The sequence below is a fragment of the Podarcis raffonei genome, chromosome 3, assembly GCF_027172205.1.
Source record: "Podarcis raffonei isolate rPodRaf1 chromosome 3, rPodRaf1.pri, whole genome shotgun sequence".
Classification (NCBI taxonomy): Eukaryota; Metazoa; Chordata; class Lepidosauria; order Squamata; family Lacertidae; genus Podarcis; species Podarcis raffonei.
In genome coordinates, this window is record NC_070604.1 from 43,471,535 (window position 1) to 43,484,497 (window position 12,963).

Below are 12,963 nucleotides of genomic sequence, written 5' to 3' on the forward strand. Positions count from 1 at the left end.
TGTAAAGATTTTACCCTTTCTATTGTAAAGCAGATAAGTCTGTTGCATGCCAGACAGAAACTGTCAAGGTACCATGGAAAAGTACATACAATCCTACCCTGCTTTCACTACATAGAGCTGCAATACTTATGCATAATTGACATGCTGCTTGTCAGGCTCTAATTCAGAACTGAATACACTCACATATATCATTCACAATGTTTCCAGAGCACAAGAAATAATGAAATATAGATAGTTCCATTTGTTTTCCAAAACAAAGTATGATAGAATCTGAGTTACAAAAAGGGATTTTTGCCCAATGAGATGGAACATTGCAAATTTTACTTTTAAAAATACTGTAGTCTCTATGGGCAGGTGACTCCTATTTATTGAGGAGTCATCCTGATTTTCTTTCACAAAGCTTGTGCAGAGAATAGATTACTGCCAGTTTTATTAGCCATTCATTTTGATTTGTTTGTGGGGATGTTATACGGCAAAGATCATTTATCCTGCATTTATTCTGATTTCCTTGCAGGACGTTCACATGTGTTCCTGTTAGTCATTCATTCATCTCACAATTTTCAATGTATTTCCCCATCACTTTTCTGAACTACAAGAATTTTGAGAACCCTTGATCAAATTGTAAGCATACAGTTTCTCCCTCCGTCTTTTTATTCCTTTGGAGGAGATTCACTTTAGCTATGGTTGCACAAATCTTTTATATCTTGCAGCATGTAAGATGAAGACCAATATTCTCAAAAACATTTTTTAAAATCCTAGTTTTAGAATAAACTACTGGCTTAAGGCTGCTGTAGCAAGAGAATTGATAAAAACATTCATATTAATACAAAACATCTGGAATATCAAAATAGTTTTCTTATCTTTTGATTTCATGGTTTTTTCAAGCATCCCAAAGATGACCAAATATTGAAAATGGAAAGAATGTGAAAATTTCAGATATTAAAGTTATTTAGCAGAGTTTTAATAATAACATAATTTTTAAAACTCTTTTAGGAAATTTTATTTTAACTCCTGGAGTATGACAGAAGTTCACACCACAGGCAGCCAAATCATGTTATTAAAAAATATTCAGAGGTGAACATATTTTCCACATATCACTGCAGTTCTTATGTCTAGTGTTCAATTATTTTAGTCAGCTCCAGACAGACTTTAAATCTACATACTGTACTGTATATGGAATGGGACCACCTTATTACTTGGCCTGCACATTTTTTACTTTCACATCATCACATTTTTAATGAATATGGGGAACTTAATAACTTGAGATATACATTGCTTTTGCTTCTGAGACTCTGCATAAAAATGTATGTGTAAATAGTATCAATTTTCTTCTTACAAAGTTTGATGAATGCTTTACTACCTATTGAGAGATTATATAAACTTGGCTGCTTCCAGACTGTCGCTGGAAATTCATATACCAGCAAATTTAGGCTGTGCAATTAAAGTGGACTTGATGCACTTGTGCAACAAACCCACTTTTTAAAAAAGTGGTAATAAGAAAAGTGATAGGGAAATGTGTAGGAAAGTGTGGAATAACAACAACATCAGGTGGCATTATATAGCCTCAGAGCTATGAAGAAATGTTATATAAACAGCAACATCACATAATCTACAAGCAAATAATGGGGACACAAGTCATGATGAATGCTCAATAAACAGCTTGTCTGGAACAGGACAAATGAGAGGGGAAACGGCAAAGGTTCAGTCCTAAAAAGCATTGCTCCATTTTCATTCCCTTTCTCAATTTTTCCCAGAATGCCTCTAGGCCCTACATCTTCAGGGCATTCTGAGGGAAAGTAGTAGGTGGGTGACTGCAGTCTTGGACAGTGCTTTGCAATACACCACGGCCATAGTAAAAACGAGCAAAAAAACCAAAACAAGACTCACAGCCCACCACCACCTCTGCCAAACCTGGAAACTGAGCCACTAGGGTAATGCCAGTCAGTCAGTCAAGTTTATTGCTTATAGCCAAAGGCTGCTGCAATGTATACAGTGTCATTCAATAAAATATATACTAGTTTGATACAAAAACTTAAAACATTTAGATTGTCCCTAGGGTAAAATGCAGGGAGCCCACCAGGTTGTTCCAGGGTTCCCTCACAAGGCATCTTACTGAGGACCTCCTCAAACCAAGTTTTGGCCCTTCTAGAAACCAACTACTGTGCATAAATATGTAAAAACACAATTAAATATATCCCCACACTGCCTCATTTTTTTGCCATTTTAAAAGCATCACTTTAATACAGCAATGGTCAATAGGCACACTTTTATGAAAAAGACAATTATATTCTCTCTCTAATCTAGCATTTCTTCTCCAATTCTACTTCCCATAGACTGAAGTGCTCAACGTACGAGTGGGCACTGAACATTCCAAGCCACCTACATTGTACATAAATTAGATTTGGTCAGCAACTAAAGAAAACATATTTATGGAAGTCTTTTGGTAAACAAATACTGCATATACAAATACCATTCAACTATTTAAAAGTGACTTGTGTAACATTCATATTTCACTAGAAACTTACATCCATAAATTGTACAGAACCAACAACAGCATGACAACCTACATGCTCAAAGTGCTCTCCACAGTCACATATTCATCAATCTTTTATAAGACATGTTTCCTGATTTAAGCATGAAGTAATATTCTGACACTGAAAATTATGGAAAATAAAAAAAAAACAAATGATGGTTAAGATGTAAAACAAGATAATTGGGCTGGAAGACAGAAATTCTACAACAACCTGTGATGGGATGGTGAGCTGCTTGTGCGTAAAATCCTAGTCCCTCAGAGTTTGGCTAAGTCCACAAACCTCTGTCTGTGACGGAGCTCCTTAAGCATGGCTCCATCAGTCGCTCGTAGAATCGGACAGTGGGCGTTTACGGAACTTCTTCCAGCATAAAAGCTCCTTAACGGAAACGCGTCTTCTGGACTCTCGGCGTGACAGTTTCCGGCGAGGAGTAGGTGTCCCTATGGGAGGTCCTGAAACCTCCCCACTATTTTCGCTGGAAGTGTCTCTGAGCCCTCCCTCCGACTCACTTTCCCTTGGAACTCCACTTCTCCCCCTGCTGGTTCCCTCCTTAGCTGAATGGTCTCTCTCACCCTCTGTGAGCCCTTTCACCTCCTGCTCCTCAGATGGCAGTTCCCTGACATCCACCTCCCCTCCAGGGCCCCCTTCACCCCCTTCCCTCCCCTCCTCTGCGGGAGGCGAGGGAGCAAAACCCCTGAAAGAACCTCCCTCATCTTCCGAAGTTTCGAACACTTCCCTCTACCTGTTGCTGTTTCCGGTTTCCAAGTACTCCTCCTCATCGGAGTCTGTTCCTTCTTCCAACTCCGATTCCCTGAATCCTTCCAGTTCCTCCTCATAGTCGGTGGTGCCAAAGTACTCCCTCCGGAACCTCGCTACTGGCTGAGGTTTCCTGGGGAACCTTTGGTGGAACGTTTCGATCAAGATCTTGTCACTAACTTCCTCTGCCGTCACCCAGGTGTTTTCCGACTCCGGTTCCCCTTCCCACGCGACCAAATACTCCACCTGATTACCCTTCCACCTGGAGTCGATGATCTCCGCCACATGGTTGCTGCTTTCCCTTTCTTCTAAGACTGGCCCCCGTGTGGATACCCCTTCACCTTCCCCCCTATATGGTGACAGTAATGACCTGTGGAATACTGGTTGCAGTTTCATGTGGTTCGGTAACCGGAGTCTGAAAGCCACTGGGTTGACCTGTTGGATGACCTCAAATGGTCCCAATCTTTTGGGTCTCAATTTCTTGCAACCCCCCTTGAACGGCAACCCTTGGGTTGATAGCCAGACCTGACTCCCCACCCTAATGGTTTCACCTTCCCTTCTGCTCTTGTCTGCCTGCCTCTTATATTCTTCTTTGGCCCTTTCTAAGTTGAGTTGGAGTTGACGATGGATCGCTTCCATTTCTTCTACAAAATGTTCGGCGGCCGGGACACTCCATCTCTCCCCTCCTCCCCCTGGAAACGCCCTGGAGTGGCACCCATAATTAGCCAAAAAGGGGCTCATCCCGGTGGACACATTCTCCGCATTATTGTAAGCAAATTCTGCTAGCGCCAACTTTTCGACCCAATCGTTCTCTCTGTCATTGACATAACACCTCAGGTATTGTTGGAGGATACCGTTTGCCCTCTCCGCCTGCCCATTGGTCTCAGGGTGCCTGGCAGTCGAAAAGTTGACCTCTACGTGCAACAAGCTCATAAGTTTCCCCCAGAATCTGGACGTGAACTGTTTCCCTCTGTTGGAGACCACCCTCAAGGGGGCGCCATGCAGCCTAAAAATATGTTCTACAAACAATTTCGCTGTCTCTGCCGCCGTGACTGCATGTGAGCAAGCTACAAAGTGACCCATCTTAGTTAACAGGTCTACTACGACTAGTATGGCGGTTTTCCCCTGGGATTTAGGCAGATCAGTCATAAAATCTATCGATACCGCCTCCCACGGTCGTTCTGGTGTGGGTAACGGTTCTAATAACCCCGCTGGCGCCCGCCTTTCTCCTTTGGCTCTCTGGCATTGGTCACACCCTCTCACATACTCCCGTACATCCTCCCTCACCTTGGGCCACCAAAACTCCCTGGTCACCAACCACATGGTCTTGTGTTGCCCAAAATGCCCCGCTGTGGGGTTGTCGTGCAGCTGTTTGAGTACTCTCCCCCTCAATTCCCCTTCGGGTATATATAGTGCCCCTTTGTAATACAATGCCCCGTTTCTTTCTTCAAAACCTCCGGGGTCTTCTCCCTCTCTCCTTAAACCTCTGAGCTTATTCTGGGCGTATTCATCATTTACCGTTCCCTCTACCAGTTCCCTTTGCCCCACCCAGGCCGCCCCACACACCCAGCGGTCCTCTGGGATAATAGGTCTCTCTTCAGGCGCTCCCTCCCCCTCCAAATATTCAGGTTTGCGTGAGAGAGCGTCCGCCCTGATGTTTTCTGGACCTGGCACATAGCAAATTTCAAAATGGAATTTGGAGAACTCCTGGGCCCACCTCACTTGTCGTTGGTTGAGCACTCGTGCCGTTCTCCAATACTCCAAATTCTTGTGGTCCGTACACACTTGCACCTTATGTTGTGCGCCAATTAGTAAATGTCTCCATCTCCGGAACGCTTCGTGAATGGCGAGTAGTTCTCGGTCATATACGGTGTAGTTCCTCTCGGATTTGTTCAGCTTACGCGAAAAGAAGGCACACGGTCTCCATTCCGACTTATTGCTCCCCGGCTGAAGCAGCACCGCCCCCACCGCCCGGTCTGAGGCATCAGTTTCCACTCTCATGGGTTTTTGTAAATCCACATGCAGGAGCTGTTCTTCCGAAGCGAATGCCCTTTTCAATTCCTCAAATGCTTGCTCCGCCTCCGCCGTCCAAACGAATTTCTTCTTGCTGCTTAGACAGTCCGTGATGGGAGCCGTTAAGTGGGCAAAGTTCTTGATGAATTTACGGTAAAAGTTCCCAAACCCTAAGAACCTTTGCACATCCTTTTTCGTTTTCGGTGTCTTCCATTCCAGCACCGCCTGGACCTTGCCTGGATCCATGGCTAATCCCTTGTCTGATAAGCGGTACCCCAGGAATTCCACCTCCTTGGTGTGAAACTGACACTTCTCCAATTTCACCCACAGCTGGTTTGCTTGCAGTTGGCTCAGCACTTCCCTGACATCCTTTACATGCTGCTCCTCATTCTCTGAATATATCAGCACGTCATCGAGGAAGGCCACGCAATTCTTGTAGAGCAGAGGTCCCAGGACATGGTTCATGAACGATTGAAAACATGCGGAGCCTGATTGTAATCCGAATGGCATAACTAAATATTCAAAAGCCCCCAAAGGGGTGAACATGGTGGTTTTCCATTCATCCCCTTTCCTTATTCGTATCAGGTTGTATGCCCCTCTCAGGTCCAGTTTCGTGAATATCTTTCCCTTCCTCACCCTGGTCAAAATGTCATCAATTCTGGGCATGGGGAAAGCCACTGGTTCTGACACTGCATTTAGGGCCCGGTAGTCCACTACAAGTCTGGGTTTATCCGTGTTTCTTTTGTCCACAAAAAACACTGGGCTCCCCCCCACCGCTCTGGACTCTCTGATGAAGCCCCTCTTCAGGTTTTTATCAATAAACTCCCTTAACTCCTGCATTTCCCTGTCTGACATGGCGTACAGCTTGCCCACGGGGAGCTGGGCCCCAGGGACCAGGTTAATTTGGCAGTCAAAGGCTCTATGCGGTGGTAGTTTATCTGCTTCCCTTTCGCTGAAGACCTTGCTCAGGTCAGCGTATTGTTTGGGCACCTTCCCTTTGTCCGCCACTTCCGTCCCTGCTAGAAAGGCTTTTGCCCCTTCTGGCACCTTTCCCTCTTTGCAGTGTTCCAGGCAATGTGCTGATCCAAAGGAAACCACTCTCTGATGCCAGCCCACTAGCGGATCATGCAACGCTAGCCAGCTCATTCCCAAAATAACGGGAGCCCCTCCCAGGGTGGCCACATTGAACGCTATCCTTTCGGTGTGCCTGGCCACCCTCATAACCATTGGGACGGTCTGTAGGCTAACTTCTCCTCCCAACAGCTCCCTCCCATCGATCGTGGTCACCTGCAGGGGGTTGCTTAAAGGGAGTATCTGTATCTGGTGTTCAGCTGCAAACTCCTTACTCATAAAATTACAGGAGCTGCCTGAGTCCAACAGCGCCTTTGTCTTTAGTGGGTATCCGTTTGCCAGCTCTAGCAACACCTCTATTACCAGGGCTGGTCTTGGAGGTTCCGGAGTGGGCACTTTTACTGCTCCTTGGCCTGGCTGCAGTGCCCTGACGGTGGCAGCCAGGCGTTGGCTTTTACTGGCTCCTGGACTCCCTCCTCCTTCCCCCCAACAGCTCCCGCCATCCCTTGCCATTCCTTTCCTTGCGGGCAGACTCTGGCAAAGTGACCTGGCTGCTGGCAGAGATAACATTTCTTGGTGCTCTTTCCCTCCTTCTTCCTCCCTTCACTGGGATTTGAAACTGCGCGCGCGCGCGCTGTTCCAACTTCCATCGGCTCTCCTGGCGGGAAATTTGGCTCCGGAATCTCTGGAATGCGGAAATCCCTCCAACGCTCTCCTTTCCCCTCCCGCTTCTCCAAGGCTCTTGCCTCCTGGCGCGCTCCAATGGTCAGCGCTGATTTGGTCAGCTGGTCCATAGACTCCGCCCTGGGCGCCGGGAAAGTTCGTCTTTCACCGCCGAAGAAAGCCCCTCTTCAAAAAGCATTTGAATGGGTTCCGCCGATAGGTCCCACCCCAATTTATGTATCAACATTGTAAACTCAGTCCAGTACTCACGAACCGATCGGCTACCCTGTTTACAAGCCATCAATTGTCTGCGCACCAGTCCCTGTTCAATCTCGCTGGAAAACATCAAATCCATGGCGCGAAAAAACTTCCTCGTGTCCTTCAGCATTTCACTATTCCCTGCCATCAGGGGTCTAACCCAGTCTCTCGCCCCCCCCCCTCGAGATGGCCAATCACAAACGCCACTCGCGATGCCTCGTCGGGAAAGTCGTCAAACTGCAGCTCGAGAGCATACTGCATCTCTGTCCTAAAGGCTTGATAGTTCCTGGGGTCCCCCCCAAACTTCTGCACCAATCCTGGCATCTTTCTTGCTAGTGTAGCGCCTTTTGCCTTTTCTGCATCCTGCGCCCTCCTTTCCTCTAGCCTCGCCGTTTGCAGCGCTAGCTGGACTTCCAACACCCTGTACCTTTCTTCCAGGCTTGGACCCTCTCCAGCTCCTCCTGTTCCCCCGGCTCCGGCTGGGTTGCTCATGATGCCTCTCTGCACAAGCTGCTTTCAGGGACTGTCCGATTGCTGTGATGGGATGGTGAGCTGCTTGTGCGTAAAATCCTAGTCCCTCAGAGTTTGGCTAAGTCCACAAACCTCTGTCTGTGACGGAGCTCCTTAAGCATGGCTCCATCAGTCGCTCGTAGAATCGGACAGTGGGCGTTTACGGAACTTCTTCCAGCATAAAAGCTCCTTAACGGAAACGCGTCTTCTGGACTCTCGGCGTGACAGTTTCCGGCGAGGAGTAGGTGTCCCTATGGGAGGTCCTGAAACCTCCCCACTATTTTCGCTGGAAGTGTCTCTGAGCCCTCCCTCCGACTCACTTTCCCTTGGAACTCCACTTCTCCCCCTGCTGGTTCCCTCCTCAGCTGAATGGTCTCTCTCACCCTCTGTGAGCCCTTTCACCTCCTGCTCCTCAGATGGCAGTTCCCTGACACAACCTTTCCAAGAGCACAGCAGCAACTGAAGCAAAAGAGCATTTTACATATGAAACAAAAGGATAAATGGGTCGGATCTAGACTAAGTTAGCTGTCTGTCACTCCCACTGAAGTCTGTTGAACAAGTCACACCATGACTAACATGTCACATTTATATCAACAGTAGAAATTTATCGTTACAAATGTACAAAACATTTTTGGAGTAGGGTCGGGTGGAGGAGAAATTCAAATAAAAACAATTCTGAAGTTTTAAAAAGTGTACTTCTCTAAACACAGTAAGTTGGATCCAAATGTTTTGTTCTTTGAATTGAATGGAAGGTGCTTCCTTTTGCAGAAGCAAAGTTTTGCTCACAGAAGGCCTTTACAACACAGAGAAATCAAATCAGGTTCCTATATTTTTTACAAGATAGATTCAACTTTATATTTCATCCCTGAGTTTGAAGTTGTTGCAGAAGATGATGCTTAGTATCTGAACCACAAACCATTTATATTGCCTATAAAAGGGACCAACAGCCCAACCTGAGTCTTTATACATCAGTATTACATGCTTAGGATGAAAAGATAACATAAGGATTTCGTGAAACTAGTTGCTCTATAGCCTCTCCCACAAGCAAATCTGCCAATGCAATTTGCCGATCAGGGTGCAAACAGTTTGTGCAAGACAAGCAACATCCTACAGAATACAGACAAAATAAATGGGATACAGCAAGCTACCACTGATGTGAGAATAAAGCTGTAAGCTAGTATCTTGGCTTCTATACTATTTACTGGAAAGCAAAATGGAAATCATTACATTACCACATATCCCTCTCAATCTTTGTGTTCTTTATCACAAGTTGATTATGATTTCCAAGACTGCAGCTATTTTCAACATAAGCAAACACTCTGGAAGTAGAAACCTGGGGGAACCCTTGAATTTTCAAAAATGTTTATTTCCAAAGGCTATTTGAGTAATAGAGAAAAGAGGAACATAAATAAGTTGAAATTAGAACTTTGAGGTATTTTCTGTTCCTAGGAAGGCATGTTGGTACATGATAACAAAATATTTGATTCTGCCAAGAGTTTAATGGTGCTACTTGGGTACATCAACTACAATAATGACAAATTCAAAAGAGGTAGTCACACATTTATCAGCTGCAGCGAAAAAAAGAGTCTTATGGCACCTTAAAGACTGAAACAATTTAGGATAAACTAGGTTATGTGTCTTGTGTTGATATACACAACTAAAAATATAGAGCTAGCTGATGTTGCAGGACTCTAAGCTCCATGAACCCCAGCCAGCATGGTCAATGGAAAGAGATTGTGGGAGTTGTAGTCATATGTTAGCCATCCTTGAAAAAGAGGCAGGTTTCTACTCTTCAGATCTCTTTAACTTAGAAGTATTAACAGCAGGTATTGTGAAGACTGGTAAGCACGACATGAGTGACTGTCTTAGTGACCCCCAGGGGCCATAGGTAGAATCACAGAATCACAGAGTTGGAAGGGACCCTAAGGATCACCTAGTCCAACCCCCTGTAATGCAGGAATATGCAGTTGTCCCTTACGGGCATCAAACCTGCAACCTTGGCATTATCAGTGCCAGGCTCCAACCAATGGTGTAGAAGGGCTCCTTGAACATCAGGACCATAATATTTTTTGTAACTATGACAGTGTGACTCAATTCTAAAATCTCAGATTATGTAGAAAGCTGTTAAACCAGAACACTAATAATCAACACAACATTACAATGTAGCTATTCTTATATCCAGCTACCAGAGTGTTAATGTTATGTTTAGTAACTGCTAGTTCGTTCAAAGGAATGGATGTGGGGCCTAAGCCTGAACAAAGGAGTGAGCTGTGTATACTTAGTAATGTGGGAAAGGCACTTTGCACAAACTGTTCTTTCCATGCCCCAGGGTTTAGCAATGGCCTGAAAGCAGGTTCTGGGCAAGGCCTTGGTGAGCTCTGAAAAGAAAGATGTATTAGCCATATATGAAGCTTTTTTGGCCCCACTGGCGGTGAATGTTTTTCAAGACCAGCAGAGAGCCCACCACTCAAACAGTGCAACGATTTCCCCTTTGTACAGAGCACTCAAGAAGATCAGATATAGCCTAAGATTATCAGTTTGCAGGTCTGTCTCTTCCAGGTTAAGTGGGCCCACTGAGGGTGCTATCACCAAGAGTCCCTGATATCACAGAACCAGCGCTGAAGTTTTTAAAGCCTCTCACCAACAAGGGACAAAATGCAGATATTCCAATTGGTGAGTGGCTTGACCTTATTCAAGTCTGGAGCATGCAATCCTGTTTCCCTGGTCAGCTTCCTCATGGTCACACCATTATCTGTCTATAAATAGCTGTTCTCGATAGGGTAACCTGTTGAAATCTATACAGTCATACCTCGGGTTGAATGTGCTTTGGGATGAGCGCGTTCGAGTTGCGCTCTGTGGCAACCTGGAAGTAACGGAGCGCGTTACTTCTGGGTTTCGCCGCTTGCGCATACGCTCAAAATGATGTCACACGCATGCGCAGAAGCATCGAAAAGCGACACACGCGTGCGCACACGTGCCGTCGCTGGTTACGTTTGCTTCTAGATGCGAACAGGGCTCCGGAACAGATCCCGTTTGCATCTAGAGGTACCACTGTAATATGGTTCAGCTTGTCATAAACTCAGAATCTTCAAACATGCAAATATACACCTTGCTTATATTTAATTTATCTGCTATGATGAGAGAGAATAATGAAAGGGAAGAACAAAATAGGATTCCATTTGAATGAAAACAAAACTGCCTTGGTAAATATTTAAGTTCCATGTTGGGGCCTCTGTCTTCTCTGAACTAACTATTCCAAAGGAGAGTATGTTTCCTTATTTCAAGGGTTCCTCCACCCATTCCAAAGGAATGCAGAACATCTTAAAACCACATTTAAATATTCAATATTTTAAATATCCATATTTAAGAAGGAGTTACAGCTTAATATTCCAGACACACACTGTCCTAGATGCTTATCCTTAGCTATGAAATGCCTGCATGCATAGAAGGCATTTGAATTTTTTTTTAAAGGCCAGAAAGGTTGAACTAAGAAATATAACAGGAAATCTGCAAATAGAAGCCCATGACAATTTGTGTGTTTCACAGCAGATAATACTGGATGACCTGTGGTATCTTTAGCAAGGTATCCAAGGCAAAGCTTAGAGCAGTCATAGAAAGAGGAACTTTAAGTATAATCTCCTCATTCAGCACATTGCAAGGGCAGGGACAGAACACTCTCCAAAGGTCTGAACTGATTACTTGTAGAGGGCTTTTGAAATTAGACTGCATGAAATTATGCTGGGGGACATGTACAGAGCCTAGACCTAGAAAACATTTTGAGGGGAAAGGAGGCAAAGGAATTGCAGACCATTATTGGAGGGAGAGAGGATCATTTGGATCCCTTCCATTCGGGATTCAGGCCTCATCATGGGACTGAAACTGCCTTGGTCGCACTGGTTGATGATCTCCGGCGGGCTAGGGACAAAGGTGAGAGCTGTTTCCTAGTTCTGCTGGATCTCTCAGCGGCGTTTGATACCGTCGACCATAACATCCTTCTGGACCGTCTTGAGGGGCTGGGAGCTGGGGGCACTGTTATACAGTGGTTCCGCTCCTTCCTCCTGGGCCGTGTTCAGAAAGTGGGGGGGGGGATGAGTGTTCAGACCCCTGGGCTCTCACTTGTGGGGTGCCTCAGGGTTCTGTCCTCTCCCCCATGCTTTTCAACATTTACATGCAGCCGCTGGGAGAGATCATCAGGAGGTTTGGGCTGGGTGTTCATCAGTATGCGGATGATACCCAGCTCTACCTCTTTTAAATCAGAACCAGTGAAGGCGGTGAAGGTCCTGCGTGAGTGTCTGGAGGCGGTTGGAGGATGGATGGCAGCTAACAGATTGAGGTTGAATCCTGACAAGACAGAAGTACTGTTTTTGGGGGACAGGAGGCAGGCAGGTGTGGAGGGTTCCCTGGTCCTGAATGGGGTAACTGTGCCCCTGAAGGACCAGGTGCGCAGCCTGGGAGTCATTTTGGACTCACAGCTGTCCATGGAGGCTCAGGTCAAATCTGTGTCCAGGGCAGCTGTTTACCAGCTCCATCTGGTACGTAGGCTGAGACCCTATCTGCCTGTGGACTGTCTCGCCAGAGTGGTGCATGCTCTGGTTATCTCCCGCTTGGACTGCTGCAATGCACTCTACGTGGGGCTACCTTTGAAGGTGACTCGGAAACTACAACTAATCCAGAATGCGGCAGCTAGACTGGTGACCGGGGGCGGCCGCCGAGACCATATATTATTATTATTTTAAAATGCATTCAAATTGCATATTTGTGGTGGGGAGTGGATTGTTTCGCCAGAGTGGTGCATGCTCTAGTTATTTCCCGCTTGGACAACTGCAATGCGCTCTACGTGGGGCTACCTTTGAAGGTGACTCGGAAACTACAACTAATCCAGAATGCGGCAGCTAGACTGGTGACCGGGGGCGGCCGCCGAGACCATATATTATTATTATTTTAAAATGCATTCAAATTGCATATTTGTGGTGGGGAGTGGATTGTTTCGCCAGAGTGGTGCATGCTCTAGTTATTTCCCGCTTGGACAACTGCAATGCGCTCTATGTGGGGCTACCTTTGAAGGTGACCCGGAAACTGCAATAAATCCAGAATGCGGCAGCTAGACTGGAGACCGAGGGCAGCCACCAAGACCACATAATATCAGTCTTGAAAGACCTAC

General features: G+C 45.9%; 1 protein-coding gene across 4 annotated transcripts in view; it reads right to left on the reverse strand.

Annotated features, from left to right (window-relative positions):
- The window catches only part of ME1 (malic enzyme 1), a 121,187-nt gene that overhangs the window by 93,352 nt on the left and 14,872 nt on the right, over positions 1–12,963 (reverse strand). The window lies entirely within an intron of this gene.